The sequence below is a fragment of the Sarcophilus harrisii genome, chromosome 2, assembly GCF_902635505.1.
Source record: "Sarcophilus harrisii chromosome 2, mSarHar1.11, whole genome shotgun sequence".
Classification (NCBI taxonomy): Eukaryota; Metazoa; Chordata; class Mammalia; order Dasyuromorphia; family Dasyuridae; genus Sarcophilus; species Sarcophilus harrisii.
Window position 1 is genome coordinate 618,195,079 of NC_045427.1, and position 21,536 is coordinate 618,216,614.

The 21,536-nt window shown below is 40.0% G+C and overlaps 1 long non-coding RNA gene across 1 annotated transcript; it reads left to right on the forward strand.

Annotated features, from left to right (window-relative positions):
- The first annotated feature begins 3,709 nt into the window (after window positions 1-3,709).
- On the forward strand, window positions 3,710-9,624 carry LOC116421190. The gene is made up of 3 exons (XR_004231491.1): window positions 3,710-3,927; window positions 7,400-7,503; window positions 9,369-9,624. It is a non-coding gene; the product is annotated as an uncharacterized LOC116421190 (long non-coding RNA).
- Window positions 9,625-21,536: the final 11,912 nt, after the last annotated feature.

Genomic DNA, 21,536 nt, shown 5'->3' on the forward strand with positions numbered 1-21,536 from the left:
AAAGAATTAGAGAGGTAGTAGAAACATTTAGGGATTTAAATGGCAAACGATTTTTATTGATCCTAGAGGAGATAGGGAGCCAAAGGAGTTTATTGAATGAGGAGGTGACATAGGGATCATGGGGACATGCTCAAATTAGCAGTTTAGTTAAATCACTTTTATAGCTGAGTAGAGAAGAGATTTGAGGTTGGGAGGAAAAGTAAGTTATTGCACTTATCTAGGCAGGAGGAGATGATGTCTGAAAAGGAGTGGTAGCAGTGTCAGAAAGGGCATGAGCAAGTGACATTTTAAAGACAGAATTGATAGAGTTGGCATTAGATTAACAATGAGGAGGAACTGAGAGAGAGTGAAGCATGCCATTTAAACCGGATGCCTGGGAAGTGGTAGTGATCTTAATCATAACAGAGAAGTTAGGAAGAGGTGAAAGTTTTGAGGGAAAGCTACTGAGTTCAGTTTCGGACGTGCTGTCTAAGAAGTACCCAGTTAGAGATGTCCAATAGGCGGTTAGAAATGAGAGCCTGGAGATCAGGAAAGAGTTTAGAGCTGGACAAATAGACCTGAGATAATTTGTACAGAAGTCATAGTTGAATTAATGGGAGCAAATGAGAATCACTAAGTAAAATAGTAGAGGGAGAAGAGATCTCCTGAGAGGAGATAGTGGAAGAAAACATTTGCGTAATGAAATGAGGAAGAGGAAGAGGAAGAGATAAGAGGGAGCTCTTTGCCAATGGCTTTTTCCCCCCAGTGAAATATGAGACAAGATGTTCAGCTGAGAGGGTGATGGACGGCAGAGTCATGGAAGATTCAAAAAGAGGATGAAAAAAGGTTGGAAAAAGCCCTGTGGTGAGTGAGATAGTGAGGCACCTAGAATGGTGAATAAAAGAATTGCCTTGCTTCATTGAGAGCCCAGGGGACCCAGACTGTACAGCTTCATGATTTAATCCAACTTCATTTAGCGGCACATGAGTAGGAGTGAAGGCAGTGGATGATGAGAATTATCAAAATTGAAACTTAGAAAAGCAATGTCTTCAGTAGGGTAAGGATACAAAGAATTGATAGAAGGTGACAGTAGAATTAAATTGATTCTTCAAGGGATCGAGATCAGAAAAGGAGGAGAGTTTAGCTAGTACAGAGGTGATGGTCCAGAAAAGGATGGAAAGATGGAGGGATCAGAGATCATAATGAGCATGAAGAACAGGGTCTGGGAAAGACAGAATGATAACAGCTTGTGATAATGGGAATACAATAACAAAATCAGGATTTGAATTCAGGTCCTTTGGCTCCAAATCCAACTTTCTTTGGACTGTACTATTCAGTCTTGACCCCCAGGGGTACTTATAGGTGCTTCCTATCCTAGAACATTCCTCTATCCCTATGGGAATCTTTTGATTGGCGAGCTTTTCCTAAGACCTCTACTTAGGGCAAACACCCAGGTCAGCCCATGTTCGTTCCTTCCCTACTGATTCTGGACTTCTCTCTGACCTTCTCCTCGGAGATTTTATTTTAATTGCTTATTTTTATTTTTTTGCTTATCTTGTATCTTTAGCACTTAGCACAGCACCTATAGGGGCTTAATAAATGCTTGTGGACATGTCTTACTCACTTCAGAGAAGTTCCCTGTAGGTTGCAGGCTATTGTAGGATATTGTAGGACCTTGGCAGTAAGAAAAGGCATGTGAAAAAGAACTACTAGGGAAGAAGAGAAAGAAGTACCTATTAGGTGCTTCACAAATCTGCGACTGGAAGAGTTCCCTTCCCTTAGTTTTCAGTTCTCTCCTGTAACAAGGAGAAGCTGTCCCATGTAGACAGTAAGACCCAGAACGGCTGTCAGTCTGCACAGGTGCACACGCGTGTTCACACATGTAGAGGAGGCTCATTAACCAAAAGCCCCGGCACACATGTCCGCTGCACCACGAAGCTAGAACGGGCACGCTTTGTACGTGTCAAACCGTTTTGGCTTCGAAAGGGTCCCTTAGAGACAGAAAGGTTACACATTCTTACACTCTGCGGAATGTCCTTCCTCCAGCTGCTGACATCTGCTTCTCATTAACGGCTCATGCAGCAGGACTTGGAGTTTCCATGCAACTGCATCCCGCCCCCGATCCCAGGCTCTGGCATCTACTCATCTGGCAAAGAAGCCCAGAGGCACCCAGGCTCCCTCTCACTGTGAAGGGGCGACGGCCAACGGGAGGCATCTCGGAACCCCCGGAAGATGGGTAGGAACCTGCTGGCCCTCTGGCCGTGGGCCTGGAGAGGATTCACTAGCTCTGGGGTGTGTTCGCTGCGGAGGACTGGGGGGGGGGGGGGTCTCTGAAAGAACCGAGCGTCGGGGCAAGAGGAGGAACGAGGGGACTGCAGCAAGGAAAGCCCATCCCCACAGGAACAACCCTGTGTGAGGCACTTTGGGGAATCGCAGAACTGGAGCTGAAAAGGTCCCGGTCTAGTGAAATCTCATTAGATTGTAAGCTCTTTGAGGGCGGGGGCTGCTTTTTGCTTCTTTTTGCACCCCCAGCGTTTAGCGAAGTGCCTGGAACTCCAAACCCGGCACTCCTTTCAGTCGTAGGGGCAAAAGTGGGAAGGTGACAATGAGCCTGGTGTGAGTTTGAGGGTGTGGGAAGGGTAGTCATGGAGGAAGAATAGTGGTAACTCACATAGAGGTGACATTATACGTTTTACAAAGAACTTTTCCTCACTGGAAACTGAATGGATGCCCATCAATTGGGGAATGGCTGAATGAGTGGTGTTGTATGAATGTTATGGAATATTATTGTTCTATAACAAATGATGAGCAGGGTGATTTTTGAGAAGCCTGAAGAGACTTACATGAACTGATGCTGAGTGAAATGAGCAGGACCAGGAGACTATTGTTTACCGCAACAACAAGACTATACGATGATCAATTTTCATAGAGGTGGTTCTCGTCAACAATGAGATGATTCAGGTCAGTTCAATAGACTTGTGATGGAGAGAGCCACCTGCACCCAGAGAGAGACTGTGGGGACTGAAAGTGCATCACAACATAGCATTTTCACCTTTGCTGTGGTTGTTTGCTTTCATTTTGGGTTTTTGTCATTTTTTTTTTCTTTTTGATCTAATTTTTTTTTTTTTTTTTTTTTTTTTTTTGTGCAGCAGGATAGAACAACATGTGAACAGGATGGGAATTAAAAGCAATATTGTTCTTGTTGGGGTTTGTCATTATTATTGTTGTGATATCATTTAAGTAGTGTTTGGTTCCTTCTGTCCCCATTTGGGGTTTTCTTGGCAAAGATCATGAAGTGATTTCCATTTCCTTTTCCAGCTCACTTGACCGATAAGGAAACTGAGGCAAACAAGATTAAGTGATTTGTCCAGGGTCACACAGCTAGTAAGTATCTAAAGCCAGATTTGAACTCAGGAATATGAACTTTCCTGACTCCAGGTCCAGCAATCTATCCATTTAGCCAACTATCTGCCCTAATTTTATTATCCTCACAAAAACAGCAGATTGATTTGTAAACTTGGAAGAATCTTGGAGGTTTTTTTTTTTTTTAAAGCAGCTTAAAAGACAGATTTGAGCAAAGCTCTTTTGTTAGCTGGCTGTGTGTATTGATGAGTCTAATTTACAAAAGAACCAAAATAGCCCTGGATGCTGAGCTCATTCACAAAAGACCTGAGATATCATCCCCCCCCCCCCCCGGAAAAGGCGTCCCATAGCAGATGTGATTCAGCAAAGAACCTTGGCACACATTAAGTACTTAATAAATGCTTATTAACTTGTCTCTGTGGCAGCACAGTGAAGAAAGCCCAGAAGATGACATCAGGAATTTGTACCTAAGTGGAAGATGACATGATCAGTCAGCAGATGACATCAGCAGCTCAGCGGGAAACAGAAAAGGCAGCTACAGAGGCAGAGCGGAGTTTTGTCTGAGATGCTACCGGTGCTGTGGTGGTAAATGTTTAACAACAAGCTCTCTGGGGGAAAAGGGGGATGTGCTCACAGGAGACTTTTAAGTTTAATTTGCATTATTAACATTTTCTCCATCACTTTCACTATAGACAATCCATAGCAAAATGAGACTTGGAAGAGAAATGGAGCCTGATTAGGGGAGTGTAAACACACACACTGAAAATTTAACAATGAGCTGTCTCCAGCACTCCACTCTCTGGCCCTAGAGAAATCCATTGCCAGGCTAGGTGCGCTTCCTATTCTTGTCCCATTTTCCACCAATGGTGACCAACAGTACAATAGCTTGTTTCGATATTTGGGGTTGGAGGATGGAGGTGGGGAAGTGTTCCTTGATCTTAACTTATTCTATTTTCTATTCTATTCTATTTCTATTCTTTTCTATTTCTATGCTATTAATTTTCTATTTTTCTATTCTATTCTTTTCTTAATTAAATCCCCTTCAAAAAACACACCCTCTAGTGTCATTTGGTGAAAGATAAAGATTGTCGGAGACTTGTGAGCTTTGGTTTTGAATAACTGTACCCAAAGTGTGTCTCAAAAATGGATCTAGCTTCCAAAGTGTTAAGTCACAGTCTATGAGTGTTCTGGTTCACAAATGCCAAATATATGACCAACGACATCACACCCTACAGTCCTACTCTCAAATGGGGTCTAAACCAGATTAAAAAGTAATTGGATATATATAACAAAATAATAGACACAATAGACCACAGATAATGTTAACATGCAGTTTTCTAAGTCAATAAGGATTCATAGGGATTCTTCTATCAATTTAGTGTTTCTGTTTAACAGAACTGAATCTGGAGCTTGGCGATACAAAAATAATTAGTGGAAAGAGTCTTGGAGTTAGATAACCTGAATCTGAGTATTGCCTTTATGGAAACCTATGGGTCGCTATTTTCTCACCAATAAAATGAGCATAATAATTCTCGCAGGCATCTCCACCTGGGATTGTTTGAGATGAGGAAATCACTTTGCAAACCTTCTTATAAAATATTGCCTCTTCAGCATTGTCTAAGTCTCTGCTCCCCCCAACTCCCTATCTCTTTGCTCTCCATCCCATGACATAGGCTTATGGCTGCCTTTTGCCATCCAGGAAATAAGTCCCTGTCCATAAATCTGTCTCAGGCTCTTTGCTTATTTATTCTCTTGGTGGCAGACTCTCTGCCTGTCCTAACAACTCATAGATCTGACCCTTTCACTTCCAGTTTGTCTTATCCCCAAGCCATCTGACTTTCTTTTAGTCCTGGACTTGATGAAATTAGGTCCTTTTTGGCTTGAAGGATATTTTGCTTAATTAACAAATGAATTCAGCATCAATCCATTCTACAACAGCCCAGCTCTCTATTTTGCTATCCAGTGGGAGAAAAAGGGGGAAGAATTAGGGGAAACTAAGCAAGTGGCATGGAAAGGAAGACTGTCAAAGACACTGAGAAGGAAAACTACAGAAGAATGCGTTTCTTATTGGACACTGGAGTATGGGAGTAGGGAAAGGGAAAACAGAGAGAAGGGAACTTTTTTCGTTCTTTCTTTTTTTTTTTTTTTTTTTTTTTTTTTTTTGCTGAGGCAGTTGGGGTTATGAATTGCCCAGAGTCACACAGCTAGGAAGTGTTAAATGTCTGAGATCAGATTTGAACTCAGGACCTCCTGGCTTCAGGGCTGGGGCTCTCTGCATTGCACCACCTAGCTGCTCCAGGACTTTCCCCATGCAAAGGAAAACAATAAATGATTTTGTTTGGGGAAGGGGAATGCTGCTGTGGACATATATGGTGATGGTGATTATTAATTAATTAGCTATAAGTACACATATAGGTGTCATATTATCTAATTTGCATATGACATAAAGCAAGGCAGAATAGCTACTTTAGCAGATGACAAACTCAGGACAGTGATAAATGTAAAATAATACATTTAATTAAAAAAACTATTTTCATAAGTCCAGAATGGGGAAATGTGGCTGGACATGAGTCCATCTGCAGGAGATAGAAGGATTTTAGTGAATTGCATGTTTGAAGAGTGAAGATCATCTTGTGGTCTCCCAGACTAGATCTGCTCTATTATTGCAAAAACTGAAAAGTTCTGGAATTGGTCCCACATACACATTAAAGGGCAAAATTTGAAACGTGTGATTGAGAAAAGAAATGATAGAGTCACATTTAAAATTAAGGTAAACTGAGACACAGAATTCCAAACATGTTCAAAATATTAATTTTCTCAATATCCTCGAGCTCTCCCTAGGGTCTTTTTCCCTCTCTGCCTATCTTCCTCCCATTCATTCATAGGGGAGACCAAAAGAATCTTGGAACTGAGAAAAACAAGGGGATCTCAGACTCAGCCCGTGGCAGGATACTACATAAACACCTTCTAAAATGTTGCTAAATTGGTACAGTTTGATGATTGATTATTAAGCAAGGAATTACACACTAATACAGAAAATAGAGGTGCAGTCGTCCATTTAGGTATCCATGTTGCAATAGGTTAACCTTGGAGTACAGCTCCGATTTCACCCTCTCACTAGCAATGAGCAGCAAAATGATGTGGACAATTCATAGCCTTTATTCCCTTTCTGAGAAGTCCAGCAGGATGCTTGTGGTCAGAGATCTTTCAAAGTGATCGACAAAGGAAATTTGGCTACCCGGGAGATACTCAAACAATCATGGTCTTTGGATGTGGGCAGATTAGAACGTTAGTGTTCCAACATCTGGGCTGCTGCACTTGGCTAATGCAAACTTTTCACTTGGGGTACCAAATCTTTCAGGAAAACAGCAACTGCTCTCACCCCTAAGTATGGAAGAGTTGTTTGGCATTTACAAGCCTGACTAGATCCTATTACATCACATAGTACCATTGCAAGCCTTTACTTCCAATTCATTGTGCCTTCTATTTTACCCACTGATGGAGCACATAAGCTATTGTCTTGAGTGGAAGGGAATTCACAGAGTCCTCTGACCAGAGGAGCTCATTGACTGGACCCATTTTTCTAGGTGCTGCCTTAAGAAGGACATAGCATCTGGAGGTGAGGAGGTCCCGCTGTAGACTACTTTGCTCACACCACATTTGGAGTAAGACGTATAGTTCTGGACATCACATTTAGGGAGGACACTGATAAGCTAAAGAGCCTCCAGAAACCCTAACTCACAGAACCAGGATTTTAGAGAAGTTGGAGACTGCAAAAGAGGGGAAGCGATTATTTTTTTTTAATAGTGCAAATTTTTAAAGTTATTCTGATGGGATAGCAAAGGAGCAGACCAGTGTGGGCTACTACAGTCAGGGAAAGTTTCCTGGAGTAGGTCAGCATCACCCTGGACCTTGAAGGATGATTGGGAGAAGGAAAGAACATTTCAAGAGGAGGAAATGATGTATGAGACATAACCAGAGAAAGATATGGTAGAGAAGGTTCGATCTGGAGGGGATACCAAAGGTCAGCTAGTTATCCAACTCCTTTATTTTACAGACTGAAAAAAGGAGATCCAGAGAGGGTGAAATGGTGGAAATGGCTGAAACCCAAAGCTCCTGATTTCCAACACAGAAAGTGTCCTTTCTACTCCAACAGACCTTGTAATTACAATATTTTTTATTCATATGAAGTTGTTTTCGATATCTCTCTGTATATGTGCACATATTACAAATGTGCATACATACATACACACATATACGCAGTAGTGCTTATAAGCTATATGTATAGAATATTATATATACTACCTATATATTATACTACTTTATTATGTGATTAGTATATTACTATACTCTTTACTATAAATAATAATATATAATGATCAGAACATCATATATATGTGTTATAATTACTTATTATAGTTATATGTAATATAATGAAATGTAATAGAGGTTATTCCAAAAGTCTTCATGTGATTTTAAGCTATTAAAAATATTAAAACTTTAAGCTATACTTTAAAATTACATGAAGGCATTAGATTCACTGTGTATCTATACATACAGATTATTACCATAAATAATATATAACATAATACCATAAATTATGCATAGCATAGAGTACTATATAATTTTGTATATTATATTATACATTATTATATGTACACATGTATAGATACATACATTAAGACAAATAATACATAGCATAATATAATACCATATAATAGGTAATATTTTACACATTATGTTTTATATGATATATTTAATATAATAACGTGTATAATGTATGTTGTATGATGTACATATGTGCTATATAAGATATGTACATGCATGTATATAATGAACATGTACAGTATATATGTAACATATAACAATGTACATGTAATAATTTGTATATATAATAATGTATATGCATGTATAGATATTTTAGCATATAGAATATATAACATAATGTAATGTTTACTGTACTATATAGCATGTATATAATTTTAGATGTCATATAATATTGCATTATATATTATATCCTACATAATATGTAATAATATATATGAAGCAGATAGAGCACCAATCCTAAAGTCAGGGGGACTTGAGTTCAAATCCAGCTCACACACTTACTAACTGTGTGATCTGGGCTAGTCACTTAAATCTGTTTGCCTCAATTTCCCCATCTGTCAAATGAGCTGAAGAAGGAAATGGTAAGCCATTCTAGGATATTTGCTAAGAAAACCCCATGTGGGATCATGGAGAGTTAGATATACTGAAAAGACTCAAAATTAAGACCTATATAATTATATGTAATATATGCTCTAGTATGTTATTTCATTTACACAGTATATCTAATACATATTATATTTATATATGTATATTTTAAACACACACAGACAATACATAATGTTTCAAAAATCTTTATTCTGTTTTAAGGGATACTTTAAAGTTTTAATAGCTTTAATAGCTTTTTAAAGCTTTAATAGTTTCAAATTGCCTGGATATTTCTGAATACTGAATATTCTTGTCTGTAGAACTTTTCCTGGATGGATAGAGAGATAGATAGATTTCTATATGTATACATATGCATGTTATGTATGTGTATTGCATATATAATGCCCCCTTCCTCCACACATCAATATTGCTGTTGTTTGTCTTTCATTCTTGAAGAAGACCCATGACATCAATTTGGGGAAGTCTTGCAATTGAATTTAAATGAGACAGAGACACAGAGAGAGAGACAGAGAGAGACAAAGACAGAGGGGGAGAGAGAGAGAGAGAGAGAGAGACAGACAGACAGACAGACAGACAGACTATATAGACTCACTGACTTTTTCATAGTTTAGATAAGGGATTTTCAAATTCATTGACCCCCAAAACAACTCCGTGAGGAATTCAGGGAAAGTATTCTTATTCCCATTTTAAAGAAGGAGAAATTGAGCCTCAGAAGGGTCCAATCATTTAGATAACAAATAGCAGACATCCTCACAGGCCTCCTGCTTCCAAACCAAAGCTCCAATCTGGTCCCATGATTTTCTCATTCACAGCCTCTACTGGAGCCTGATTCTCTGCCATGAATAATAACAATTGTCACAAAAATTCCCAGGGGCCTGTTTTCACATCCATCCCCATCTGCCTGCTTACTGCATGATCTGCAAGTAAGAATTTCCTCTTATTTGTTTCAAGTTACGCTTGGGGTGCTGGGATTGCAGATGGGAGTAAGCCTGCAGAGCTCTGGGCCAGCCTGACTGCTGAGAAGATGTCATATAATATTGCATTATATATTATATCCTACATAATATGTAATAATATATATGAAGCAGATAGAGCACCAATCCTAAAGTCAGGGGGACTTGAGTTCAAATCCAGCTCACACACTTACTAACTGTGTGATCTGGGCTAGTCACTTAAATCTGTTTGCCTCAATTTCCCCATCTGTCAAATGAGCTGAAGAAGGGGGAAGCAGGATTCCTCTCTGCCCTCACAGGGGCCTGGAGCTGCTAAAAGGGGGACAGACGTCAGTCCGGATCAGGACTGAAAATCCAAGAAGGTGAAGCTCAGGGTGACAGCCAGCAGAACTTCTGACTGAACTGAATAAATAAATGAGTCAACAAGCATTTGTTAATCACTTACTATGTACCAGACTCTGTGCTAAGTGGGATATATATATTTTTTAAAGGCAAAAAAAAAAAAAGCCAGTCCCTGTCTTCAAGAAGCTCACATTCTATCAGGGGAGACAATATACAAACATAAATGACTGTGTCTACAGGATGCATTAAAAAATATTTAAGCAATTCCTGAATAATTGGCCAAGTCAAGGCTGATGGAGGGAAGAGCAACAATTGAGAGAGGTAGTTTGTTAAGTGCTTTCTGTGTGCTAAGTACTGTGCTAGGTGCTGGGAATATGAAGACATAAATGAAACGGTATCTCTCCATAAAGGGCTGATAGTCCATGAAAGAACGTGTGTGTGTGTGAGAGAGAGAGAGAGAGAGAGACTTTTATGGAAATGTTTTGCATAATTTCACATGTGATTTATTTAGAAGGACTGGGGATGTGGATAAGAGAGAGAATTTGGAACTCAAAAATTAAAAAATGAAAATTTAAAAAATGTACTGGGGAAAATACTAAATAAATAAGTAAGAAAAGTGAAGAAGAACAACAAAAAGAACATGCATGTGTATATGTGTGTGTGTGTGTGTATACATACACACTAAATTAGGTATAAAGTAATGAATCCCCAACGGTTGCAACATTCTAATCCACACTACACATTTTCTTGAGGCTGAAAACCATGACCCTATTTTACATAATTCTAATTTTGAGTGAGATTGGAATACAAGAGATCATGTACTAATCGAACCCTGGCTGTGTACAAAATTAACACAAGGTAATTTCAGGGGGGAGGCACTAGCATTTAGGAGAACTAGGAGAAGGAATAAGCATTTATATAGAGTCTACTGTATACCGGGCACTATGTTACAAATATTATCTCTTGTGATCCAAACCTTCAATGTAGCTGCTGTTATTATTTCCACAACTGAGAAAACGGAATTAACAGGGTTAAGTGACTTGCTCAGCTAGAGAGTGTTTAAGGCTGTATTTGAACTCAGGAGTTCCTTACTCTAAGCCACAAGTTCTATCCACTGTACCAAGCTAACCACTGGAATATGTGAGTTTGAGTTGAGCTTGAAAGGAAGCAAGGGGTTCCAAAATATATAGGGAAAAGGATTTGCATTGTAGACATAAAAAGGCCAAGATAGGAAGTGGACTGTCATGTGTGCAGAATACAAATACAGCCATCCTGGCCAGATCGTATATGCATAGAGGAGAGATGTGTAATTAGCCCAGGATGGCAAGATAGGGGGTGAGCTTGGTATGTTCCTAGAACAGTGAGCCAACAAGCCCGGGTGGAACTCCAGAGGAGTCTGGGGTCCTCAAAGTGCTAAACATCTACTGAATCAGCTAATTCAAACAGTGCAGAGAAATCCTGCATAATCACACTTTTGTGCCAAAGATGGGGGGAAGAGAGAAGGTGGACTAAGGACTTCATCTGAGTATTCTTCCCATCCAATGCTTTAATGCAGTTGGCTGCAACTTTTGTGATCACGAACCCATATTAGTTAAAAAAAAAAATCAAACCCAAACTATTTGTGCCCGTACCCTCCATATGTGTATATTTACTTATTTATAAATTGTGTGCAAGTATTAATGTTCTAATGTTTAGGGTTACTGCTGAGGCAGCACTAGCACTTCAACTGGGGTGAGGGATTGCCAAGCCTTTTACAGGGCTGCTCACCCACCTTTGGCGTCCACCCGTCACCCAGTTCTCCAAGAAGTTGTAGCTACAGTAGCCATGCCCCACTAAACCTTCTTAGCAGGTGGACTGAAGCAGGTGAAGGGTAACTGATCCAGGGGTCCTCAAACTATGGCTCGTGGGCCAGATGCAGCAGCTGAGGATGTTTATCCCCCTCACCCAGGGCTTTGAAGTTTCTTTATTTAAAGGCCCACAAAACAAAGTTTTTGTTTTTACTATAGTCCGGCCCTCCGACAGTCTGAGGGACAGTGAACTGACCCCCTATTTAAAAAGTTTGAGGAACCCTGCGATAGACAGTAAACTCATCAGGGAATTAGGAGGCTTTTTACCCCAAGCATGCAAAGACCTCCTCGAGCAGAATGGGTGGATGAGAACAGTTTGTTCCAAAAGTCATGAAGGCAACTGAAACAGGCACGTGGAGGGCTTAGAGTTTGGTCAGACATCAGAGACAACAAGGTCACCCAGTACATCCTGGACAGTTATCTCGCCACTGGGCTTAGGAAGAGAGAATGAGGTAGATGACAGTGCAATTCTACCTCATTTAAATCTAATTCACTCAAGAGTCAAGAAATCAACCATAGTGTCATTGGTCCTTGAAAATGTAGGATGAGGAACACTAAATCTCACAAAAATATAAATTTTAGAAAGGTTGACATAAAAGTAAAATCATGTTTGATCCTAAAGTCGATAGGAAGACAGTAGAATTTATTGAGTAGGGGTGTGATCTGGTCAGAAAGATACTAAAAAAATAATTTTGACACTTATGTGTGGGAGGGATTGGAGTAGGGAGAGAGGCCTGGGATAGGGAAACTAAGAGATTAGCAGTGGTGTGCTGGAACCACCTTGTACTGGGTCAAGAGCCCCAATTATCACATACATGTTCAGTGTGGGCATTTACATCTCCACAATCCGCAAGCATTACAAGAGCACTTTTGACTATTTGGGAGAGAGTGAGATGTGACTTGATTTCCCATATTCCAATTGGAATCAAACCACATCCCCCTTAGAGTTTTTTTCATGATCCTGACTAGATGAAGGTCTTTCAAGACTTTAAATATTAACCACCTAGGGATGATTATAGTCACTGGTGAGAAGGGTCTTCAGACAACAGGACATTGAAAGCCAGAGGACTTTGCAGCTTAGTAGAAGTCAGTACTTCAAGGTTACAAAAGCACCTTCCTCAAAAAAATGCTCTGTTCTGGTGGTGCCCTATCTCTCATTTCTCCTCCCCCCACCCCATTTTACAGATGAGGAAACCGAAGCTTAGAGAAAGGGAACAACTTTTCTGTAGTAATACAACAAATGCCAGAGCCAGGACTCAAACCTAAATTTGTCAATTCAGAACTCTTTTCATTACCTACATTGCCTTTTGGACTATAAAGACGACTTATTTAGCATCTCTCTGCCCAGTTGCTTTGCAGTCTATATATTTTCAGTGAGATGTTGACTTGAAAATAAATTCCTATCTGTTACTTAGCCCATAGGCTTCAGAGCAATCTCTGGAAGGTGGTGTGATCTAGTGGTCAGAGCTCTGGATTTGGAGACTTGGGTTCAAATTCTGCCCCTGCTTCTTTCTTCCCGAATGACTTTAGTCAAGTCCATTCTTGGGCACTCAGTGCTTTCCTTCTTCCATAAACTGACTAGGATGGGCTAGAAGATCTTTAAAGTTCTTTCTAATGAATCTTGTGATCTTATTGTTCCAGCTCATTTTAATAGTTTGGGGCCATAGAAAGAGCTTGCATAGAAAAATCAGAGGAGTCAGTCATGCACAATGATTATGTTGTTGTTTTTGAGTTGTTTCAGTCACATCTCTTTTTTTCATAATTCCATTCGAGGTTTTCTTGGCAAAGATACTAATTTGACTTGTCATTTCCTTCTCCAACTCATTTGACAGATGAGGAAATGAGGCAAACAGGATAAAGTGACTTGCCCAGGATCACATAGCTAGCAAGTATCTGAGGGTAGATTTGAACCCATCTGGAAGACGAGGCTTCCTGACTCTGAGCTGAGAGTTCTATACCCTCTGCCACCTAACTCCTCTGCTATTAGAAATCTGAGACTGAAAATGAAGAAATTTACCCAGTTTCAAACAACTAATAAGTGGCTGATTTGAATTAAGAACTGATTGGGTTTATCCCACTCTGTTCACAACACTTGGCTGCCTCAAACTGAAGACCTTTTGTGTGATGTATTTTAAGTCATTCAAGACAAGTCCCGAGACAGGATACTTAGGGAGGGCAGGGATATCATGGGAAAAAAGGACAATTATGGAGGTCTTTGGACCTTTGGGCTTGATATTCTGTAGTCACAGAAGGAGGAAAGAGAAATTTAGGTAGGGAAAGATCAGCAATGTTCCACTGCTAAGGCTGCCCTTGGAATTGGCTTGGCCAGTTTTGCCAGCACTCTTAATTCCTAGTTAATAGATGTGATACTTGAGTGTCCCCACTTACACAAGACAGGAACTCAATAAGGAAAGGATGGTTACAGATCTTATGGGGAGGGGACAGATTCTCGTTCCCATGGGTTTGATTCCTGTCCTATCTCTGATGTCCATGGAGAGTAGTTACTAGGGTTTGTTTGCTGAATTAAAAAAAAAAAAATAGGGCAAGAAAGTTTCCAGAAAAGGGCAAAAAGTGTGTGGAAGGTGGGAACATTTCCAGAGCAGAGTCAGCTTGCTTCAGACCAAAGTCAAAGGAATGTGTTGTACAGTCCCATAAATCAAGGAACAGTGGGGCTTATTGAAACCCAAAAGGTGGTTTGAAATGATTGCACTTCCCAGCTAGTGCCTGAGGCTTTTCATAATCATCCTTTCAGCCAAAAGTGTGAATTGACTCATTTTTTAGTAAACAAGGATCTCCTCAAAGCTTGCTTCAATTTTTCAAGCACATCTGAGTTTACTGAACAACATATTAGCTCCTTAACCATTTGAGTCCCCTCAAAAGAGTTTGTTACTGGAGAAGTAGAATTTCTTTGGATTATATGAGAAGAAAACTGTAAGGGGGAGCATGGTAAGGAGAGTAGCTCAGAGTTTCTCTGGGCCTTTTTATCTGGAGGCTACCTTCAAAATCTTCCCGACTTCCTTCATTCCACTTTTCTCTGAGGCTTGGGGCTCAGGGTGAATTTTTGGAAGGGATGAAACAAATAGTAGCACAGTTTCATTATAAACTTTCTGTTTCAGTACAGGTCTCAAGAAAGACTTTTCAAATTTTAAAAAATCAAATTGGAAGAAAGGTGATAGGAAAGAATTGGAGGAAAGAGAGGGAAGAAAAAAGTTTCCTTTGGAGTTAAAGGACCTAGGGTCCAGTTTTTGGTTCTGTTATTTTCCATATGACTTTGGACTCCATTTCCTCATCTTTAAAATGTGGGGGTGGAGGTGGGGTGACTTTGATGATCTCTAATATACTTAAATCTGTGACCCTTGAATCCCATGAGATCTTCCTCTCCCTGCTTGCTGAGGCTGGATTATATGGCAGTACAGTTTCATAATTCCAGGTGAAACCTTGATAGTATCTGTCCTTGTCCAGACCCCAGGCAGACTTCACCCCTTCCAGAGCAGCAATATTCCTGTGGCTTTTGAATCCCAGAGACAGAATGCTTCTGTACTGGTGGGCAAGCTGTTATCCCAAGATTTCTGGCTTCTGTAGATTGGTTTCGGAGTCTGGGGCCAGAATCTCCCTCTGTTTATAACCTTTCGTCTTTTAAAGGGATTAAGAAGAGATGAGGTAGTCTGCTTGAGACATTGGGACAGTCTCCTAATTTCATAAATATTTATATTTTACATATATTTCAATATCACAACAATACCTCTTTTTGCTATGATATGAGCTCTATTTGTTTTTTAATGGCTGGATCTAAATAGTGGGTATAGACTAGTGGGTGAGGATGGATCAGCCAAGAGTATCTGATTTAATTAGACCCTCAACAGGATGTGGGAGGGACAGGAAGAGCGTGGGAGGCTGCCCACACCAACACCACCTGTTACACTTGCACCTCTCATTCTGAATTTTGTTCCTGTGAATATGTACTTGTGCTCTACCTCAGACCAAGGTTCTCTCAAATTAGGGAAAGCCAGCAGACAGGGACTCTATCTCCTCATAATGAGGGCTCTTTAAGGGGCAGGGTCCGAGTCTGCCCCTCTGATTCCATTTTCCCTAAAAGCAGGCACCCCACCTTGGATCCTATCCTGAGAGTGGGTCGTTTGTTCACTAGAGATGCAGCCTTTGCCTCTATATTGTAGCAGATGGACAACTCAGCCCTTTTGAGTTATACACTTAAATGCTGGAATATAGAATTGAGGGATGCAGTGTAGGAGTGGGGGAGATGAAGAAATTGCTCCAAAAACTGTAGTTTGTAAATTGTAATGGATGAAGGTTTAGAAAAGGATGAGCAGTCATCCCTTAAGCACTGATCATGGGATTTAGGAAAAGAGGACATCATAGACATCATCTACTCCAATATTCTCGTTTTCCACGTGAGGAAAGTAAGATCAGAGCGGGGAAAAGACAGGCAAGGTTACACAAGTCCTAATAAGAAAATCTGAGATTCAAATTTAGGGCTCCTCACTCCAGAGACCAGGCTCTTTCTCACTACATCAAGTACACCAAGAGAAAAAATCCATTTATGGGGAGGAGGAGAGATATGACATTGGGGATTGAAAATAAAGATTAGCTATAGTCATTATCAGAAGTGGGAATGGGGTGGGTAAATGTTGTGCTAGGGAGTCATTCAGAGACAATAGAAAAGATTTGTGTGCCCTGGGAGGGTCCACTTGAGGGTAAATTAATTTCTCCCATATGAACAGTACCAAGCACAGCACCTTATATACAGTAAGTGTTTAATAAATGTTGAATTGAAATAAAGCAGTTGCCTATTTGAAATTGATCAATATAGGCACTCAGCCTGACTCTTTTTGTCTTGCTAAATAAGAATATTTTCTTTTTCTTCAGTCCTGTGGGGCTGCAATCTCTCCTCCATCTTTCTACCTTTATCTCTCACTGTTCCCCAAACACACTCTTTATTCCAGCCAGCTGGCCAGCTAACTGCTCCCTGAACATACCAGGCTCATTTCTTCCTCTGAGATTTTGTGGTTCACCACCACTTTCCCTTAAATGCCATCCTGCCTTTTCTCTTCTTATTTAAATCCAAGCCCATCGATCAGAGTCCTACTCAAGACTCACCTCCTCCAGAGAGTCTACCCTGATTTTGCTAATCAGGCCGCACACTTCCTTCTTTGACCTCCTGAAGGCAAGAGAATAGGAATCTTATATCCTGACGCTTATACCTATCTTTCCTTGGGTCTCACAGCATCGAACTTTCCCTCCATCCAAAGAGGGAACTCTCAAGGGCAGGCTCTTTCCCTACCATTTATCTTGTAGTATCAAGCATAGGAATGATTGCTTTAATTTTCCTTTTCTTGCTACTGGTCCCCACATGACCTTCTCTGTCAGGTCCATATTGTCTCCTACCCCTCCTAATATAGCCAAAGAAATATCATTCCCTTTTGTCTATTCATATAGGGGAAATTAATTTACCCTCGAATGGACCCTTCTAGGGCACACAAATCTTAGCCCTTAAATTCTGTGATGTTCTCTAACTCCTCCCTTTGCCTCACCATCCCCCACCTCATCACTCACCAAATTGTCACATCTGATTGATTCTTCCTCCACAGTATCTTGCATCCATTCCTCTCTATCCATTCCCATTGCTACCACCTTAATTTGCTCAACCATCATGTCTCATTTGGACTCTTTTAAGTTTCCTACCTGGTGTTTCTATTTCTAAACTTCCCCTCCCACCTAGGATCAAATCTTCCCTCCCAGAATTTCTAAATTAATCTAATGTATGCATCTGATCTTGTAAAAATGATGATGCTTTTAAAACTTCAATGTTTTGTTGTTGCCAGTAATATAAGAGCAGACTTTCATTCCCAGAATTCAAGATCTGCTGGCTCCAACCTACCTTTCCAATCATACTTTATTTCCTTATCCCTTCATACTATATTTCAGGCAAATCGGTCTTCTTTTAATGACCTAGGCACAAGACTTCATCTCTTGCCTCCATGCTTTTGAACAGGCTGTTCATCATGGCTAAAATGCCCTCCATCTTTATCTTTGCATCTTGGGATCCTTAATCCCCTTCCATTCTTTGTTCAAGGATCAACTTCTTCAGGAAATCTCTCCTGATTCCTCCAGAATTTTTGCCTCCCCTCAAATGACTTCATATTTATTTTGGTATATATAAACATTTGCTTATCTATGTACATGTTGTTCATCTCCATCTCTTCTAGCAGAATGCAAGCTCTGTTCCTCCTGAGATTTGGGTTTGAATTCTGCCTTAGATACTTGCTGTCTCTGTGACCCTGAATAGGCACTTTCTTTGTCTCAGTTTTTTCGTCTAAAGATGGAGGTAATCAAAGCACCTAATAGGCTCGTAGCAAAGATAAGATGAATTAGCATATGTAAAACACTTTGCAAATATGGCTATATAAATACCAGCTTTCATCATTATCACCACCATCATTGCATAGCATAGAATCTGACATGAACTTTTGATGTTGTTTAGTTGTTTCAGTTATGTATGATTCTTTATGATCCTGTTTGAGGATTTCTTTGCAAAGATACTGGAGTGATTTGCTTCTTTCTTCATCTCATTTTACAGATAAGGAAACTGAGGCAAATAGGTTTAGATGACTTGCCAAGAATCACATAGTTAATAACTAGGTACTTAATAAAGGCTTGTTGAAAGATGCCTTCCTCCTCTTAGCAAAATGGAGTGTTCCAATCTCATCTTGCCTTTTCCTGCCTCCACGCAATTCTACAAATTTTCTTTCCCCACCCCTATCCCATGGAATGCACTCTAAAGATGTAGAGACTCTCCCTATTGAAATTCTTGCCTTCCTTCCAAGCCCCAGCTCAGTGTCATCTCCTAATGAAGCCTTTCCTGATCCCTCCAGCTAAAAGTGATCCTTTCTTTCCCCAAAGGGAAAGGATCTAGGGCCGGAAGGAAACTAAAAGTTCACCTAGTCCAAAGTTTACTAACTTGTGGGTTGCTATTCCATATTGGATCTCATAACTGAATGTGGGGGTCATGAAAGTGTGATTCATTATCAATGAATGTTTGATTTGTATGCCTAATTTATATGCCTGTGATCATATAAAAATTTCTCTGGTAAAAAGAGATTCTGAATGGAAAAAGCTGAAGAAACTCAGATTTCCAGTCCAACTCTTAAATTTTACGTACTAAAAAATGAAATTCAGATAGATGAATCAACTTGTCCTAAGTCACATGAGCAGCAAGTTGTAGAAATGGCATCTAGCCCTGTGTTCCACATTCAGTACTCTCTCCACTGTGCCTCTGTCTGACAGCCGTCTCTCATGTTTCCGTTATATTTTGTGTTGTACCTTACAGTTGTGTGTGTGTGTGTGTGAGCTCCTTGAAGGCAGAAAATGTATTGTTTTCCACCTTTGGGTAGAGAATGCTTGGAATAGTGCTTATAAATAGTAAGGCACTGAGAGTGAGGAGAGAGAGAGAGAGAGAGAGAGAGAGAGAGAGAGAGAGAGAGAGAGAGCTGCTCCCCTGAGCCCTGGGTGGACAATTTTCAGGCCACTTCATTGGGTTAACACCCAACTATTTATTCAAGAGGATGGCAGGTCATTTATGGGCTTTCTATTGATTTGGATTCCATACCTTTCAATGGACCTACTCTCATCAACTGGTCATTTTGATTGTGCATCCCCCATCTGGCCAGAAGCCTTTGTCCACATTTCCTTGCTCCCCTCCCCAACAGGTCTCTGGCCCCTCCTCTTGTTGGCTTCAAAGAGAATTCTGCCTCCATCAGGGTTTTCTCCAAAGGGACTAGCTCAGCACATTTCAGCATCAATAACTCCATATTCATGGAGCACTGACCTGTGTGTGCTCAAGCCTGAAGCAGTGCCCCAGTTGCTTTTTTCCTCTTCCTCTGTTCTCAAAGGCTGTCTCTTTCAGAACATTAAGGCTGTATGGATCCTTAGAGAATATGTACTAACAACCCCTCTCTTTACAGATGGAAAAACTGAGTCCGCACAAAGACAAGGAACTTGTTATGGCCTTAAGCTCAGTAAAAAGAACCAGAATGAGTCCTTCCAGCCCTATTTCCCTTTCCCATGGTGCCACATGGACTCATTGTGAGATAAGTCTTTCAGAAGATTGCCAGCAGGATAATAATGAATCTCTTACTTTCTGAACATATTTCATCACACTCTTCCAGGTCTCCAGGTGTAGAACAAAGCCAAAAAGCCCCTTCTTCTAGGTGTAGCAGCCCATGTCAGGATACAGAATGTGTCTTTTGGGGAGCTATAAGCATTAAGATTAGGTCCAGGAAAAGTAGAAAGATGTCCAGGGGAGTCGAAACAAAGAATGCTTTTTAATAGTCTCTTTTAAAATGCACACATTTTAATTCCAGAATAATCTACTTTTTGGGGCATGAAGAAATTTTGCTTTCTCACATGTAAAATAAAGGGGTGGCATTAAATGAGTTCTTAACCTGGGGTCTATGAACTTGTTTTTAAAACATATTTTGATACCTGTATTTCAATATAATTCATTTTCTTCATCATCCTATGTATTTTTTTGATATATTAGAAAATGTCATTTAAGAAGAGGTCCACAGGTTGCACGCAACCAAAGTTGTCCAGAACCCAAAAATTATTAAGAACATCTTGATTAGACCATCTCTGTCCTTTGCACTTATACCCGAAGTTCCTTCCCAGTTCTAACATTCTATATTCTAGAGTCCTTTCTACCTTTGACTTTATATGTTCTAATGTCCTTCCATCCTTTAATATTATTACTCTATAATTTAATTTTCTGATGTCAAGTGATATGTTACAAGGAGTCTTTAGTGGACAGTAACACACAACGAATATAAATCAGACCTTTCCTGCAAAGTTCTAGAGCTTCTATCATTCACTTCTCTTCCTTTAGTCCTTCTTGGCTTTTTTTCCCTCTGCCCTCCTCCAACTTTCATTTTCTCCTTCCTTCCTCCCATTACTCCTTCCATTTTCTCCTTCCATTCTTTCCCCCTCTTCCCTTCTTTTAATCTCCACCTTGGAGGAAAACCTGTGTTTCTTATCAAATCTCAAACCTATGAATGAGTCTGCCGGTGTTGAATATATCCAGGGTGGCTTTTAGTGGGGAGAGGGGAGGAATTAGTTGGGGCTGATATTTCCTCTATTTATGGAAAAATCAATCCTTAGGGTCTGTAATCCAAATCCTTTCCCATCATGGACACAGATAGAGAATGGTTTGCGAACTTGGGTCCGGGGAAATATGGGGGCTCTTTAGCTACTCAAAACAATGAGTGAGTCATCTCTTAAACAGAAAAACTTATGCTGTTTTTATGTTTTCATTTCAAAGGAAATGCCCTATTCAGGTTGTAGGGATGAAGGGAGAGTTACATTGAGAGAAAACTGTGCTTTTTGGCATAAATCCCAATAAAAGAGGTAGAAATGTGGAAAGGGGGCAACAGAAAAACCAATATCTAGATAGGATAACAGAATCCAGTAAAGACTTTTTTATGCCTGATGCAGCCTCTGGACTTCTTCTTATATGTGTGTTTTTAAAGGCTTAAAATAAAATGCATAGGTTTACAAAGAAAACCAATGTTATTGAAATAGTTACCACTTCATTAATGTGGACATTTATTTTTCCTGTCTATATATATATATTTGTAATGGGTTTTATTTTTCTTCCCTTTTTAATGAGTGGGAAAGGATAACGAATTTAGAACCGAAAATAAAACAAAATGGAATGAAAAAGAAATACAATTATTTAAAATATATTTACACACCAGACAAGTCCATATATCCCACATTAGGAACCCCTGATAATTCCTGAACTGGAAGGGAGAGGAGATTACCTAGA